Genomic DNA, 15,553 nt, shown 5'->3' with positions numbered 1-15,553 from the left:
CTGTAGCAGCAAGCTGGGGATGTAAGACCCCACCACCACCACCATGAGAAATAGTAATGCCTGTTTGTTTATTGTTTGTTTGCTTATTTGATCAATTGGTTGAGTTGGGAAAATAGACATGCACATGGTTCCAAATCCCAAGCACACAATTCAAACAATTTAGATCAAAAAGCAAGTCCCTCTTTCCTCCTTGTCCTCACCTCTCCAGGCTACACGAGACTTGTGTGTCCTTCCTCGGATGTTCTGTGCACATGCACGACACACAGTGTGACACTTCCCTCTGCCATTGTAGTCTCCCAGACCAGGCCCAAGCCTAGAAAAGTTTTGCGAAATATCAGTCACAGTGTTGCTGATGCTCTGGGGACACAAATGAAGGGCTTGTTTCCATGCTTAGGGACGAGAAGTAAGGGGAGGGTCAGGGTGCTGGCCACAGTGGTCAGAGAACAAAGGTGACCAAAAGAAAGGTCAAAGCTCCAGAGAAAGGGGACAAGGGGCCCACATGTTCCCTGTAAATACCATGCAGTGACTGCCTATGTATGGACAAGGGCTCTGGACCCTAGCTCTGGCCAGCAGAGAAGTGGTCCCCCCTTCTCCAGGCCCTAAAGAGCTCCTTACGGTGCACGCTTCTCCTTCTCCTCCCTTCAAGGAGAGGCCCTGGAGTCAGAGCCACCTGGGTGGTGTCCTGCATTCAGCCCGGCCCAGCCTGGCAGCCACGCCAGAGACATGCCTCCCAGAAGCAGGAATAGAGGAGGCCTCTGTTCCATGGCCCGAACAGGAGAAAATGGAAACTCATGAAAGTTAGATATCCAGGGGCATCCTTTCAATAACAGAAATATATACATTAAAATTAGAGAAGGAGATGGAGGTAAGTGTTGCTTTAATTTCAAAAGGCGTTAAGTACAGGATGTACAAGGACCTTTCAACTGGTGTAGGACCTATATCCACATTCTCATCCCCTCCTCAGCACAGCGTCAGGGGCCAAGTCATCACTCAAAGGTGGCTCAGCCAATGCTGGCGGGTGGCTCTAGTGGGCCAGGCTGTGAGGACCTGGCACCCACTCTGCAGAAGCCAGAGCCAACCTTGTCCAGTCGGGCCCCACTGCGCCCCTGGGGCTCTGGGAGGTGGGCTCACATACCGGCCCTGCCATGCCCCCTCCTCACCATTGCTTCCTCATAGCTTAGAATCCCTCCTTTGCCAAGGCTACTATGGTTACTATGAACAGCTCACATCAGGGGCGGAGGCCAGGGCCTTCATGATGGAGCTTCAGACGGAAGAACCATTTATTCTGCACTTGGAGCTTGGCTCAATGGAGTGGTTCTCCTGTTGAATGTGGTGCTGGCTGGGGTCATTCATGTAGCTCAACTCAGCTGGGAGCCCAGCTGGGCTGGACCATTCTAGAAGGCTTCGTTCACATGGCTTGTGCCTCTCCTGGGATGGCTAGAGCTCTCGTAGGTGTTTGGGTTTCTCTCTCCATGGAGTCACAGCATGTATATCCTGGCCTGAGATTCCCCACATGGCAACTAGGTCCCATGAAAGAAAATGCAGAAGTTACAAGGCCTATGAAACCTGGCTTTGGATGTTTCACAGTGAGTGTCACTTCCGCCACATTCTGTGGTGCAAGCAAGTCACAAGACCAGTCCAGATTGGAAGGATGGGAAATGAACCCCCTCTGAGGTGTGGGGTGTTTCCATATGGAAATGGAAGGATGCCAGTGGCTGGCTCTGGAGAGTGTCTCCCCAGCCAGGTAACTACAGGCTTATGGTCCCCATGTTTAAAAAGAAAACATCCTTATCAGTAAGAGATGCACATCCACACGTTTAGAAATGAAATGACATCATGTGAGGGGTCTGCTTTACCACAGTTCAGGATGAAAGTGGAAGGAAATAGATAAAAGGACACTGATAAACATCAAAAATCATTAAAAGGTTACTGATGGGCATACAGGAGTTCATTACGCTTAGTCTTTACTTTTGTAGATGTTGAAAAATTTCCCTACTATAAAGTGAGAAATCGGATCAATAAGTAGAACTGTAACTTTTCCACTTTCAGTAGGGGCAGCTTATCTCACCACCCGCCCCCAAAATCAGAAGTTCAAAAGAAAGAGGAAGGGGTTCCAAGCAGTGGACGCCTTCAGGAGGGTGCCGACTTGAGGAGCAGCTGCTGGCCCCGTTCTCTCTGTCCTCCTGGGCATCAGCCTGTCCAGCCTGACATCCCCCCTTCTGGCTTCCTGACTCTCTGCTTCTGGGCTGGCAGCAGTCTCTGTGAGCCTGAAGTCAGGCCTCTGCCAGCTTATTTCAGGAGAGCCCCATGGCTACACCTAGCGGGTCTTCAGGACCTGATTCCCCAACACAGTCCCTGCAAGTAGCTATGTTCGTTTAAAAATATTTTGTTTATGAAAAATGCCATATGGTGTCAAGCCCTGTACTGGATTCTGAAGATGCAACAGTGAATAAGGGATCTCTGCTCTAGCACATCTTACATTTAGGGACATGGGATAAGTGCTGTGAGAAAAGCAGTGTCTGGTGTGAAGCAACGCATCCCGAATTAGAACCTCTGGGTAATTTTGAGGCAGCTCCAAAGTAAGAACCACTGCCTGCATCAGGCTAGCACACCAGATAGAGACGGGCTCCTGGCAGAGCAACAAATCGGAAGGCCCAGGCTCCAGGCTGAGGTGTGGGAGCTTCCTTAGGTACCCAGGGATCACCAAATATGCAAGCTTGGAGCCAGGAAGGTGGGGGTGGGAGGGCTGGAAGATATGGCATAACTGAGCAGTGCCAGGACAGGTGTCACTCCCAGTCAGGCTCAGTGGTCCGTCCCAGCAGCAGGACGAGAACAGGATGCTGAGTGAGTACGTCAGCTGATCTGAGGCCCTGCATGAGTGGGCAGTTTCCAGGATCCAGCCCTGGCTCTACCCAGTTGCCCCTGAGTAGGTTCCTTCTCCCCTGCAGGAGGGAGGGTAGCATACAAGGTTATCAGGGGCAATATCACAAAATGGCCATCAGCGGCCACCAGATCTGAGAGAAGACATATGAAGTCAAGTTTTCATGTGAGCATCACACCGGTGATTCAGTGACTTGCTGGGTTGAGGGCTTGAAACATAAGCACTTCATCCCACGCTAGCAGGTGTCGAGGGACTGCACCCCATGCCCAGAGGTGGCCGCAGGGACTGCCATGTGGAATGATAAGTAAGCCATCAGGAAAAATTTTGCCAGAAAAACTAAGTCTGCCCCTTAGGTCTCCGCATCCTCCAGCCACCTCGTACATGGTCCATAGCTATAGGGTGACTATTCTGTGCTAGTTGATTTCAATTTTCTTGCCCCAGAAGAGCTATGGTGACATCAGAGCAATTCATTGGGTGCAACTATGTGCCAGACTAGGAACACAGTGGGTAATGTCACTCGGCCTCTGCCTCCAATGACATGGAGATACGCGTGAGCCAACCATCTCAAAATGGTCTTTGTCAACCTAAAGACAGTTCCTGAGTACTGCTCTACTAGGTGCTGGGCCCAGCACTGGGGGCTGCCCAGGACATGACTGTCACAAGTTTGCAGACAAAGAATACAATTGCTTGCGATGTGCCCCACAATCACTGTGCACATAGAACGGTACCATAGCGATGGGGTGGGGTTCTCCAGTGGCAGAAGCATTGGGCCTGGACACCCCCATCCTGCCCCCTTCTGCGGCCTATTTTCCCATCTACAGAAATGAGGCAGACTCAGGCTGTTGGCTTAGAGGGCCTAGTGGCCATTGCCTCCCCCAGCTCACCCTGGATAACCCTCTCCTCCCCATCCCAGGCCTTCCCTGCAAGTGGCATTAATGCACACCAAAGAGCAAGCTCTTCACTTGAAACAAAAGCTCTAACAGTGAAGTCTGGATGTTCAGCAAATGCTTAATCATATACATTTTTTTTTCTTTCTACAACTGAATATGTAACACAATCAAGGTGTCCCACCCCACTGGCTGGTTTCTTTTTTTTTTTTTTTTTTTTTTTTTTTGCCCTGTTCAAGGATGTCTCTCCACTAATTTGTTGTCATTTCATATTGCAGTCTTCACAGTTCAACAAGAGCTTAAGCTGGGGCATTTGGGCCAGGCAGGCACACGGTGGTCCTCTGTACAGTCCCCTGCTCACCCATATACCTCACAGCCAATAGCACGGAACCTCAAGGGGAGGGGCTGTCCTTGTTGGGAACAGGAACTCTGTCCTACTCTGTCCAGAGTAAAACCAGACCAAAGTGGTGAAGGGTCATATGAGGATGTGAGCCATGAGGCATGTGAGAGGCAAAGCCCCCACCCACAGTGAGGAAGTAAAAGCCATAATCACCTCAAGGGAGCAAGGCCCTATATCAGCATGCCAGCAGGCCATGGGCTACATGAACATTCTCAGAGAAAAGGAAGGGCGATGGTGGGAGTCATGGGCAGAAGAACAGGAAAGTCAGGGAGCCTGGCCAGCTTCAGACAGGCCCAGTCCAGCCTCCTGGGCCCTGAGATCCCAGGCCACTCTCAGGCAACAGAAACCCTGTTCCCACCCCTCACCTCCCACCGTGAGGCCTCTGCCTCCATCCCAAGACAGGCACCACCCCATGGGAAAGGCAAGGCACCTGCTCTTCCCACTGCTACTCTCCCAACCCGACTTCGCCATTCAGGAGAAGAAAGGCCAGCCACGTCCCATGCTTGGCGTATATGTGGAGGGTGGGATACAGATGCACATGCCCAGCCCTTGGGCTGAGCACTTGAATATCCAGTGGCTCCTGTATGCCCGGGAGTGATTTCACTATGTGACAGGAGGACTCAGGTTCAAAGAGGTGAAGCGATGCTTCTAAAGTCCCACAGGAATCACTTTATCCAAACCCACAGACATTGTCTCTCTCTCTCTCTCTCTCTATCTATCTATCATCTATCTATCTCTTTAGGATTTTATTTATTTATTCATAAGAGACACAGAGAGAGGCAGAGACATGGGCAGAGGGAGAACCAGGCTCCCTGTGGGGAGTCCGATGCAGGACTCAGTTCCAGGACCAGGATCAAGACCTGAGCCGAAGGCAGACACTCAATCACTGAGCCACCCAGGCGCCCCAGATATTCTCTTTTTCATCACACCATGCTCAGCAAAACAGCAAGGACCACGTGGGAGGGAAGGGGAAGGAACTGCCTTCAACCTGAGGCTGCTTCTTCCCAGATGGAGAGGGAAGAGTGGACAATCACTGCCATTTAGGGCTCTAAGAGACAGCAACAGAGAAATGATGCCATCTGCTTCCCAGTGAGATGTGGACACTTGGTGAAGATGGAGAGAGGGTTTGTGGTGCTGTGGTGCCAGTGAAAGAAGCCAGGTGGGAAACAGAAGTTCCAGTAAAACAGAAAGCCAAGTTATTGACCGACACAAAGCGGCTGTCTTGGATCATGAAGAGGTGCCTGGAGGTTCTGGGGAGCAGAGGAAATTCCCCTGAGATGAATCAGGTTGCCATGCCTCTGCAAGGCCAAAAGCAGCCTGACCTGAGCAGCTCTGCAGGAGCCTGGATGGGACTCCTGAAGTCGACGGTGGCTACAGAGGGTGAGCAGGAGCAAACACTTGGTGTCTTTATGTGACAGAGGCTGCTGCGGGACCCAGGGGAGGGGACGTGTGAGAGGTGAATGTGACTGCTCAGGACACAGAGCACAAGCCCTCTTGCCTGCAGTGAGGGCAGGAGTAGGCACCAACAGGCTGGTGCAAAGGAAGAGTCTAGCTCTCGTAAAGCCCCAGATGGAGTCCCAAAATTCCACCTAAAATCCCCTAATTTGTCTGGTTCTTCAGCCACTCTCCACATACTGACCAGATACCGAGGTCTTGCTGGCAGAGAGGAGCAAGGCATCAGGTGGAGAAGCTGGGCTGTCCCACAGCACAAGGGAGTCATGGCACAGAGCTTGCTGAGGCACCTGGGGCAGGCCTCTGGGAGGGCTTATTGGGAGGAAGACACGATTCCACTCTCCAGAGCTCAGAGTCTAGTGCCTGTCTGCATGGGCTCGGGGAGTCTAGAGAAGGGACAGTGCGTGCAGCTGGGCCTCAGAGGCTGGGTCAGTCTTTCTGGTGCAGCCTTGGTTTGCCATTTTATCAAGTCCTGTTAACCAATCTATGTGAAAAGGATTATTATTTTCATTTTTAAGAAAACTGAGATCAGTGTGATGGATAATGCTGCATGTTGCTAGGCCACAGTGCCCAGATATTTGACAAAATATTATTCTAAGTGTTTCTGTAAAGGTGTCTTTTTAGCTGCCATTAACATTTAAATTGGTGGACTTTGAGTAAAGCACATTGTCCTGCATGGTATGGGTGGGCCTCATCCAATCAGTTGAAGGCTTTTACTGGAACAAAGATGGAATCTCTTCAAGACAGGCTTCTGCCAGCAGATTGCCTTTGGAACACATGCATGCGCACATGGCATGAACAGGCAGGGGCACACACCCTGTTGCTTCAGTTTTCTTTGGACAACCCAAAGATACTCAAAAAGGTTAAAGCCCAAAAGCAGGTAAATTTTCTGAGGCCAGGTGGTTTGAATCTGAGACAGCCTGAAATCCTCTTGCTGTCCTGGGTCAGAATGAACCTTCCAGTGATCTTTGGAGAAGTTTTTTTAAAAGGAAAAACATCAAAAAATATAATCTGTTTAGTCAACAAAAAAGACTATGCTTTATTCTGAGATATTATTTTCTTCTTCTTGGTGTTTAAAATGCCCTTTCTTTGAAGTAATGTTAACTATGGTTAGCAATAGTGAATTTTTTTGTAGTGACCTAATTTGGCAAAATTTACGGTTGGAAGTCCTTTTAATCTACCTATTTTTCACAGGCCTTCTCAAACAAAGAACAAAAACAAACAAACCACAAAGTCTAGAACACCTCTACCCTAATCCAACTGGGGTACCTTCTTGTATGCGATGCGTGCACTGGCTCCAGCTGGTATTTCAAGAATCAGAGCACCTGTACTTGAGTATGGTGTGGCCTGCAGCAAAGGCCTACAGGCTTCCAGGCTGGGCTCTATGGGAAGGCTCAACCACCTTTGCAATTCTCCCTGTCTCTACAGTCGGTGCTGTTTATCCCGGCACAGTATCCTGCTTGCTGCCAAGGAACAGAAGTCAATTGCCTTGATTACCTTGCTCACCTCTTTGAAAATGCACTTCACCTCCAGCCTGTGGATATTGAATACAGTTAAGGATGGAATACGGGCTTCTGCATTTCCCAGTGCGTCTGCCCCCAGTCTGTGCCCTGAGGTTTTCTCATAAAGGACTCCTTGACAACCCGTCCCAGCCCTGTCTTCATACCCACCATCTGCTGTTGTCTCTCCTAGTATATCCAAGGCTTTTTCCTTCAGGATCCAAGGACCCTGCAACCAGCAGGACCCCAAATATCCAATATCAGGTGTCCAAATATCAGGTGTCCCACACCCAGACATGTACACACACGCTTGTACTCTGATCCTCTGATCCAGGCTGCAGGAGCATGTTGCTTGGCAGTCAGCTGCACAGCCTCTGGCAGGTCCCATACCATGGAGAAGCCTACAGGTTCTAAAATGGCACACAGAGATCATGATACCTCTGTAATATCAAATATGGCTGGGCAGAAGCCAAATAATAGAAAATTATTTCTTTATGATTCAACATTTCTTTGTTTTTTCACTTTTATTTAGCAGCGGTATCGCTGGCCTTCTACCATCCCATCTTAAACACAACTGCATGCCTCGCTGTGACTAAGGATCATGTTTCTGGGTTACCATGTTGTGTCACTCCTGGACATTTCTGGCAGTGAGGTCACCCTCTTTCCCCCTATAAGACTGAGACTAACTGTTGCCTTTCTCAGCAGGCTGTCTAATGACCTGGCCTGCCTAGAGAACCAGGACAGCCTGGGAATGGGATGGGGTTGCCCCCGGAGATTCTTGGCTGCTGTGGGAGGAGACAAAGGACAAACCCTAAAGTGTTGTACAGAGATGTTGTAAGTTCAGAGCCCAGCACAAGCACAAGATGTGTGAGGCAAAGCACCAGGTTTGACATGGAGTCTGATGGGCAAAACACCAGGAAAATCATAGATGCAGCCAGTCCAAGGGTGTGCTGAGGCCAAGGGGCTGCATAGCTTTTATAAGATTTTCCACTCAATCAACATGGATGTGCTTGGTGTACCTGAAGGAACAGATGCATGGCCATGGCTGGCTATGGGCATATGTGGTTTTCTTTTCTTTCTTTCTTCTTTTTTTTTTTTCTTTTTTTTGTCTTTTTCCTCTTGCCAACTTTCAGCCAAAGTTGCCCTCTAGGTAGTGGAAAGGGAAGTGGGTAGTGGGTTGGGGTGACTGGGTGATGGGCACTGAGGGGGGCCTTTGGCGGGATGAGCACTGGGTGTTATGCTATATGTTGGCAAATTGAACTCCAATAAAAAAAAATTTTAATAAATAAATAAATAAATAGATAGATAGATAAACAAACAAATAAATAAAGTTGCCCTCTTTGTCTAAATGTTGGTGGGTGGCAGGCCCCTCCCTACCATCACCACCACCACCATCACCACACCTTCTATGAATCCTTTGTGAACTGGAGAGGACACAAATAGAAACGTCTTAGAACTTGGTGTAAAATAAGGACTGGGCGTGGAAGGAAAACTTTAGAGGTTTTTAAACTCAAGTACCCGAGTTCTGGTGCATGGCCTTTATGACAGCCACTTTTGACTGCTGGCCAGCCTGTGACTTTAACTTGAGCCCTTCACACCTCCTCTGTCACCTCTTGCAGAAAGCATTTACAACATTACTAACAGTGACCATTCATTGCTCTCACCATGTGCTAGGTACTCTGCCTGGCCCCCAGTATACCTGACTTCATTCAGCTCTTTTCAACAGTCCGATGAGTCTGGGCATCATTAACCCCAGCCTCATCATGAGCAAACAGCCTTGGGGCAGTGATGTGACTTGCTCAGGGCCCCACATCCAGTCAGTGACAGAAGCAACATTCAACACCAAACCTTACTGGCTTCAAAGCCCTTTCCCATTCCTTCCCACCCTTCACATGTCCTGCACATGCCGATCTGGCTGATGTTGGAGCAGGTGAAAATTCTTTGACACCACTGGAGGACTGAGACTCTTGACACAATTCCAGTTAAAACAGTGAGGAAATTGGACTGCTTCTCCACAAAATAAATGAATTAATGAATGAAACCTCATTTGGAAGACTGTTTGGCAGTATATACTGGAACTGAACAGATTCACTTCAGCCCCGGGTATACACATTTCACAGAAATGTGTGTATACACGCACCAAGTGATGTGCTCAAATGTGTTCATTCCAGCACCGTCTGTAGCATATCCAAACGTGAAACAACCAAATGTCTATCAAAAATTGTGTGTGGCCCTGCAGTGAAATACTGCCAGCAACCAGAGCCAACAGACCACAGCTCCATGCAAGGGCATGGACAAACACTGTTGCAAATGACATAGAGCCAGGGGCTGAGATCAGGACCCTGACCTCCCCATGTTATCCCATATCTATACTGTGTGTCTTTGCCATCAGTCAGGCATCTCCTGTGGATGGGGAACTGCCACTCTTTCTCCCATTTCATTCTGGGCTCCCCTATATGCCATCACCTTCGGGAACATTTCCTGACTGCACAGTGCCTGGCTTAGTTAACTGCTCTCTTGATGTCTCCACTATACTCCATGCAACTTTTTGCTCTATTTACCAGATAGTCTCAACTCATCTAATTACTTGCCTACTCTTGGGGCTGAAATTAAGTCTTTTATCTCTGTGATGTTTGGCCTAAGGGACTGACCCTAGGGAGAAGCTCAATAGCTGTTTGTAAAATGAGTGAAAGATAAATAGAAAAATTAGTGCAACACCTCGAAGGGCAGTATGGGAACTATAAAAATATCTAGAAAGGAAGAGGATATCATCAATAAAGGCCATCTGACCTTTCTCCAAGGAAAGAAGTTGAACCTGATTGACCAGACTCTGGGCAGTCTTTTGGACTCTCTCCCTCTGGTCCCACCACCACCATACAGTGACTCTAAGGGACCTTCTTTGATACACTGACACTAAGAGGCTCACAAGCTGCTGTTTTGGAGTCTGGGCCCAATTGGTACAGGAAGCAACTTGGCAGTCTTACCAAATCATAAGGGAAAGCAGGAAGATGGTGAAATGAATTTTCCTTGAACAAAAATACAGCTCAGTTCCCATAGCACAGACCAACTGGTAATATCCAAGTGAACACATCTTCCAAAACTCTCCAAACCTGTACTGTGCTATGTGTGATGCTGACGATAAGAAGCTTTGCTTAAATTCCCATATTTCAATCATCTTTTGCTGCATAACAAGCCACTCCAAAACTTAGTGCTTAATACAAAAACTATTTCATTTGCTCAATTCTGGGATCAGGTATGTGGCCTGGGCTCAGCTGGAAAGTTCTTCTGCTTGCCTTGCCTGAGGTCACAAATATGACTGCAGTCATCAAATGACTCAACTAGGGCTCTAAAGTCAAAGATACTTTCAATCACACACTTGGCAGTTAGTTGATGTAGCTCTTAGCTGGGATGATTCATTTCTACTCCATGTCTCACCCTCTAGTAAGCTAGACCAGACTTTTCACATGGCTCTCCCAGAGATGTAATCCAAGAGAATGAACCAGAAGGTGCAAAGCCTCTTGAGGCTTGGGCGTAGAAGTTATACAACAGCATATTTCATTGGTCACAGTAAGTCACAGGAGGGCCAAGTCTGAAGTCCATATGGGAGGAGACTACACAAGAGCATATCTAACGGAAAGGGAATGGGAGCACCTGAGGGGGCTCAGTCGGTTAGGTGCCTGACTCTTTATTTTGGCTCAGGTAATGATATCAGAGTCCTGGGATCTAGCCCTGCACTGGGCTCCTTGCTCAGTGGGGATTCTGCTTGTCTCCCTCTCCCTCTGCCCCTCCTCCCACTCATATATGTTCTCTAAAATAAATAAATAAATAAATAAATAAACAAATAAATAAATAAATCTTTAAAAAATAAAGAGAAAGGGAATAAGAGCAGCCATTTGGCGAATCATCTACCACAGAAAGCAACTACAAGAGGTAGTACTTATTTCCCCTACGTACTAAGCCTTGACTATTTCCATAAAATGGCTACCATCTTTAATTTCCATCCAGGAAGGATGCCTGGATGGCTCAGTGGTTGAGCATCTGCCTTTGGTTCAGGGTGTGGACTGAGGGTCCTGGGATAGAGTCCCACACTGGGCTTCCTGTGGGGAGCGTGATTCTCCCACTGCCTATGTCTTTGGCTCTCTCTGTTTGTCTCTCATGAATAAATAAATAAAATCTTAAAAATAAAAATTCCACCCAGTAAAATGCTAATCTCTGGGCAATTTCCCATATTGAAATGAGAAGACTCAAAGAGATGCAAGCATGGAGGCAGAAATGAAGAATTTGGCTTGAAGCCAACTAAGTTCCAGATGTAATCGATGTGGAGGTTCAATCAGGCATATGTGAATCTATAATTAAGAGAAGAAGTCTAACAGGATAAAAACATTTGTGAGTCAATATTACAAAGATGGTGTTTAGGACACAGGACTGGATAAAGCCATTAAAGGTGTGAATGGATATAGAAAAGCAAAGTAGTCATAAACAGCCCTGGCACACTCCTACATTAAGAGATCAAAGAAATAAGGAGAAAGCAGCAAAGAGACTGAGAAAGAATGGCTAATGATGTGGGAGGGAAAGAAAAGTGTAGTGTCGTAGAATTTAAGTACAGAAAATATATCAAGAAGGAATAATCCACTTCATCTAATTCTTCCTGTAAATCAAACAAGATAAGGATCAGAAATTTCATTGTTTGCATGGCAAAAATCTGCCCCCGAATCTAAGTGACTTTGGTTTGGTGATAAATTTCAGATACACCACCAAAGCACAATACAAGAAAATTTTTAAAGTGATAATTTGAACTCTATTAAGATGAAAAACTTCTCAGTGAAAGACACTGTTAGGAACACCAAAAGATAAGCCACGAGCTGGGAGAAAATAGTTGCAAAGCACATAGTAGATAAGAGATTTGTATCCAATATATATAAGAGAACACTTAAAATATAACCCAATTAAGAGGTATCTAGGCAGCTGTCAGTTCAGCATCCAACTTTTGGTTTCAGTCAGATCATTAAGAGTGTCGTGATGTCAAGCTCTGTCTCAGGCTCCATGCTCGATGCAGAGTTTCCTTGAGATTCTGTCCCTCTGCTCCTCTCCCAGCTCAGACTCACTCACTCTCTCTCTTTTTCTCCCAACCTTTCTCTCAAATAAATTAATTAATTTTCTAAATGTAACCCAATTAAAACAAAAACCCAATAAAAAATGTGCAAAATCTGGACAGACACTTCACCAGAGATGACAGATGTCATGTCAAATAAGCAGAAGGAAATGCTCAATATCATTTTGTTATTAAGGAATTATAGGGCAGCCTGGGTGGCTCATTGTTTTACTGCCACCTTCAGCCCAGGGTGTGATCCTGGAGACCAGGGATCGAGTCCCATGGCAGCCTCCCTGCATGGAGCCTGCTTCTCCCTCTGCCTGTGTTTCTGCCTCTCTCTCTCTCTCTCTGTCTTTCATGAATAAATAAATAAAAATATTTTTAAAAAGGAATTATAAACAACGAGATGCCACTACATGCCTGTTAGAATAGCTAAAACCAAACTAACTAACAATTCTCATTCATGGCTGGTGGTAATGAGGAATGGTAAAGCTACTTTGGAAGACAGTTCGTCACTTTCTTAAGAAGTTAAACACAGTCTTACCACAATACGGAACTTACTTTTCTAAGCATTTACCAACTGACTGAAAACATGACAGTATCAAAACCAACATGTCTCTGCTTATAAAAGCTTTATTCGTAATGGCCCAAAGTTAGAAAAGCCAAGATGATCTTTAATAATAGATGAAATAGATAAGCAAGCAATGGTATATCCATACAATGGAATACTATATAGCAATAAAAAGAAAGGAGGTATCCAGCCATGAAAACCATTGATCAATCCGAAATAAATATTGATAAGTGAAAGAAGCTAATTTGAAAAAGATACATACTATATAATTCCAATTGTATGTCATTGCAAAAAAGGTAAGACTATAATGATATCATAAATATCAGTGGTTGCCTGGCGTTTGGAGAAGAGGACAAAGTTGAATAGGCGAGCACAAGAGATTTCTTAGAACAGTGAAATATTCTGTGTGATATTGAAATGGTGAATACATAACGTTATGCATTTGTCAAAACCCAAAGAACTATACAGCACAAAGACTGAACTGTAACATATGGAAAATTTTTTAAAATAATTATTTAGGAAATCGGAGATCCCAAGATGCAAGGTGGACTGTGACAAAAAAAAAAAAAAAAAAAAAAAACTGACTGAAACTGTATGCAAATGTATGAAACAACCTCACTGAATAGAGTGGGGAAAATGATACTGACCTAAGTAACTTTGGAAGTGAGGGTAATCTATAAAATTAAAGGCAAAGAAAATTGTAGATAGATTTTTTTAAGCTTTTTTTCTTACAAGGGTACTGAATAATAATTCCAATATCACTATATATGTATACTGGAATTGAATCATTAAGAAAAAGGGTTGGGATATGGTAGGAGCCAGGTTTCTTACTGTTGGGGCAGGAGGTCACTGATAAGGAAAGGAAGGAGATTAGAATGACCAATATGGTAAGGGATTAGAGCTAGAGAATCAGAATATTTGGCTTAATATAAATACAGATATGGGGGTCCCTGGGTGGCTCAGCCCTTTAGTGCCTCCCTTTGGCCCAGGGCGTGATCCTGGAGTTCCAGGATCGAGTCTCACCTAGGGCTCCTTGCATGGAGCCTGCTTCTCCTTCTGCCTGTGTCTCTGCCTCTGTGTGATATGTATGTGTTTCTCATGAATAAATAAATAAAATCTTAAAAAAAATACAAACAGGTTATATGTAGAAATATGCTATGCTTATATATATATATATATATATATATATATATATATATATATACATTTCCTTGGTCTTTCACCTGAGAAGACCTATAAATAATGACATCTCAGGAGCAATGAACACATCTAGTGCCTAGATCTTACTTTCTAAGGCTATTCTCCAATAATATAGAAGAACACTTAGGTAGAGACTGATTCTAGGAGTTGGACAAGAATGTCCTGTAGTTCCTAGAGCACCTTTTAGTGACAGAAAGCAAGAATATGCTAAAAAACAAAAAAACAAAAAACAAAAAACAAAAAAACAAAACAAAAAAACCCCCACAGTGATAGGGGTATTCTAAAAGGTCACAAGAATCAACTGAAAGAGCTCCTACTGAATAAAGAACAATTTAAACAATAAAATACAATAATATTAGGTAATAACCCAGAATATAAAGTAAACAGCATTTTGATATAAACAAGTGATAGAGCATATTAGTAAATAAATAGGGAGAAAAGAGAAATCTCCCAAGAAGATTTTCAAATCATTTATGTAGATACTCTGCTCTCAAGAGGTGGAGCTAATTCTCCAATCTCTTAGCAAAGGCTGCACATAGTGACTTTCTTCCAAATGGTACATTATATAAAGGAGAGAAGAATAGGGAAGTAACTTTTACAGTGGAGAAACTTGATAAACACTACCTCAGCTTTGATGTTGATTAATGTTAACATCAACAGTTAACATCAATGTGATAACTCATGTTGATAGAATGTATCCTTGATGTGATGTGTGAAATTGCACTTTACCTCTATGTCCTTCTTCTCAAAAAGCTATAACCACAGTTTAATTATGAAGAAAACATCTGGCAAATTCCAACTGAGAGACATTCCACAAAATACATAAATAGTACTCCTCAAAACTGTCAAAAGAATCTAAAAGAAGTAAAGAGTAAGAAATTGTCACAGACAAGATGAGGCAAAAGAGATAAATGTTCAGATATAATATGGGATCCTGGATAAGATCCAGGAATAAAGAAAGAAATTAAGTAAAAACGAAGGAAATCTGAATAATCAAGTAAATGCTGAATCAATAAAAGGCAACTTGGAAATAAGAGAAAAGTTTTGTGCATTTTAACTTGTGCATGCTCCACTCCCCTTACAGTTTTGTAGTGGTCTTAAAAAAAAAAAACAAACACAGCCTACACTCTGAGTGTGGGATGCAGGTCCCTGGTTCAGAGAGAGCAGAGTGGATCTTATTTTTAAATTATTGTGTTTGTCTGTTCTAATTGAGGCTAGAGGCTACCTGAAGGACTGACTCAAGATGATCGTCTCTGTTTCCCCTGATTCAGAAATCACTTAGTGCAAAAAAGAGACAACCTTTGCTTAAAAACATAAGCCAATTGAAAACCCTATACCTTTCTGTGTCAAAAGATTACAGTTGAGATACACAATAAAATATCTAAAGTCATGTAGGATAATCTGGGAAGAGTCTCATTGAGAAATTGGGGCATCCAGAAAGTACTCATGTATACTGGAGAATTTAGAAAGCCATATGCATATCTAGAGCAGGTTGCATGACTTAAAAAGGCCTGAGAATACTCTTGGCCTTCATTTCTATCTGTTCTCTCATACAGGCAGTAATTGAAAGC

The sequence above is a fragment of the Vulpes vulpes genome, chromosome 5 (assembly GCF_048418805.1).
Source record: "Vulpes vulpes isolate BD-2025 chromosome 5, VulVul3, whole genome shotgun sequence".
Lineage (NCBI taxonomy): Eukaryota > Metazoa > Chordata > Mammalia > Carnivora > Canidae > Vulpes > Vulpes vulpes.
Note: the sequence above shows the minus strand (reverse complement) of the source record.